Source organism: Microtus oregoni, unplaced genomic scaffold (assembly GCF_018167655.1).
Source record: "Microtus oregoni isolate MIOR12 unplaced genomic scaffold, Mior012 000067F_ref0000223, whole genome shotgun sequence".
Lineage (NCBI taxonomy): Eukaryota > Metazoa > Chordata > Mammalia > Rodentia > Cricetidae > Microtus > Microtus oregoni.
The window spans coordinates 76553-79332 of record NW_024543974.1 but is presented as its reverse complement, the minus strand read 5'-3'; the positions used below and the strand labels follow the sequence as shown (position 1 = coordinate 79332).

Sequence of the window (2780 nt, the reverse complement as noted above, 5' to 3'; positions counted from 1 at the left end):
CTATTTCTCCCTAATCTCTCCCAGGCCAGGGGCTATAGCAGATATCTGCAGGCCCGCTCCTTTACTTTGGGGCTGACCCTTCAGCAATACTTCTAGACTGGGACAGGATGGGGTCTTCTGCCTTATGTTCTCCTGCCTAGGCAAGGCTGCCCAGCATGCAGCCGGGCCCTCCTGGGCACTCTCTAAGATTACTGCCCATCTGTGCTGGGGTGGGAGTCCCAGGGGGCTCATAGGGTCCTGTCTGGCTTGGGTCTACAGGGCCGTGGTCTGAGTTATGGCCTTATATCTCCTCCTCAACCTTGTCCTTTGCCTACTCCTCCACCTCATCTTCTGCCTTAGCACTGGCTCTTCCATCAGCCTGGACAGAAGCCAGATTGCCAGCTTCATCCTCCACCTGGACTACCATGTTGCTGGCTAGTCTTGCCTCCCATTCCTCAGATTCCCGTTTGAGGCCCAACAACTCCAGGAAAGTTGGAGATCTCCTGATCATTCTTAGCCTCCTCAGAGCTTCCTCCAGAGGCTCAGTCAGGTTAGCCCTGGTGAGCATCTGCCTCAGGCGCAAATCATCCGTAGAGGTTCTCTCGAGAGCCCCTTTCTAAATGGCTTTCTGCAGCAGAACTTCTAGCCTCAACACAAAGGCAGAGAGCTGCTCATCTGGCTGCTGTTTTGCAGTCAGACACTTGATTCGAATGGTGGCCTGAGACTCATTGTCTCCAAATACTCGACAGAGCCTCTAGGCACTCCTCTGCAGTCTTTGCCGGATTCTCTGCTAACAGCCCCTGTACAAGGTACAAAGCAGTTCCCCGCAAGCCCTCCAGCAACCGTCTCCTCTTCTCCCTTTCTGGGACCCTTTGCCACACCCAAAACATGTCAGTGGTGTGGTCTAGCCAGGCCTCAAAGGATTCCTCCCCAGGGGCTGGCTGAACGCTCCCAGAAAACATACCCAAACGCTGGTACCGCAAGGTATCCACCCAGGGCTGGATTGCCTGACTAACTGACTGGAGCCTGCACACTCTGTCCAGCTCCAGACCTGGGTCTCCAGGTACACTGTCCACTGTCTCCCCCGTTGCTCCAAGAAGTGGAAAACACGATCAAGAAGCTCCTCGCTGGAGCAACTGGGCACAAAGACCACGTTCCAGGGCCCCCCAGTGCCTAGGATTTCCCTTGGGACCAAAGCATAGTTGATTTCCTGGTCGAGCTCAACCAGGGCTGCAGTGGCATTATCCTCCTCATGAAACACTTTGCCAAGCACAGTAAAGTGGCCCATGGGCCACAGGGCAGCCTGCAGGGACCCTTGGAATTCAGCTTCACTGCAGTCCTCCAGGATGCCCAGGATAAGCAAGCCCCTACGAGCGCTGACACCCATCCACCTGCACCAGTCCTGGAGCATCTCCACCGCCATAATCTGAAAATTTAGCAAAGCTCACACTAGGGGCCGGAAACAGTTTCCCCAGAAGCACATCAGGTTGGGATAGGAGCCTAGGCTAGGACTCAGGAAGACCAGCCTAGCTCTCCACAGCCTGGAAACAAAAAACGGAAAGAGGAGGTTAATGTCTTCCCCACCCCAGCCCCTTCTCATCCACTAGCCCTAGAGCAGAGGTTCTCAACCCGTGCTTCGTGACCCTTCAGGGTCAAGCGACCTTTTCAAGGGGATCTCCAAAGACCGCTGGGAAACACAGGTATTTACCTTATGATTTGCAACAGTAGCAAAATTACAGGTATGAAGTAGCCATGGAAATAAGTTTTATGGTTGTGTGAGGGAGTCACCACAACACAAAGAACTGTATTAAAGGGTCGTAGCATTAGGGATATTGAGAACCACTGCCTTACATGATGCTTCTGCATCCCACTCTGTGCCTCAGACACAGGCCTTCCCCAGCACCTCCCTACAGTCCAACCCAGGCAGGCGTGCTGGTTGAGAGGGGGTTTGTCAGGGCCAGTAATACCCTCCCAGAATTTGGTACCTTCTAGGAGCAGAACCCTTTCTCCTTCAATCGCACAGCAAGGATTCCCCGGGCTGTTCTCCAGGTTCTCCCGCCAGCCAGCTCCCTTGCTCTCTCTAGCCTTATAGCTGCGCACTCACGCAGACCAGTGTACATATGCAAGCTTTTTTGTTTTGTTTTATTTATTTATTTATTTATTTATTTATTTATTTAAGATTTCTGCCTCTTCCCCGCCACCGCCTCCCATTTCCCTCCCCTCCCCTGACCAAGTCCCCCTCCCTCATCAGCTCGAAGAGCAATCAGGGTTCCCTGACCTGTGGGAAGTCCAAGGACCACCCACCTCCATCCAGGTCTAGTAAGGTGAGCATCCAAACTGCCAAGGCTCCCCCAAAGCCAGTACGTGCAGTAGGATCAGAAACCCATTGCCATTGTTCTTGAGTTCTCAGTAGTCCTCATTGTCCACTATGTTCAGCAAGTTCGGTTTTATCCCATGCTTTTTCAGACCCAGGCCAGCTGGCCTTAGTGGGTTCCTGATAGAACATCCCCATTGTCTCAGTGTGTGGGTGCACAGCTCGCGGTCCTGAGTTCCTTGCTCGTGCTCTCTCTCCTTCTGCTCCTGATTTGGACCTTGAGATTTCAGTCCTGTGCTCCAATGTGGGTCTCTGTCTCTGTCTCCTTTCATCGCCTGATGAAGGTTAATATTCAGGAGGATGCCTATATTTATGTTTGTCTTTGGATTCACCTTCTTATTTAGCTTCTCTAGGATCGCAAATTATAGGCTCAGTGTCCTTTATTTATGGCTAAAAACCAAATATGAGTGAGTACATCCCATGTTCC

The 2780-nt window shown here is 52.2% G+C and overlaps 1 pseudogene; it reads right to left on the bottom strand.

Annotated features, from left to right (window-relative positions):
* Positions 1–310: 310 nt before the first annotated feature.
* LOC121440417 lies at positions 311–1402 on the bottom strand (annotated as a pseudogene).
* Positions 1403–2780: the final 1378 nt, after the last annotated feature.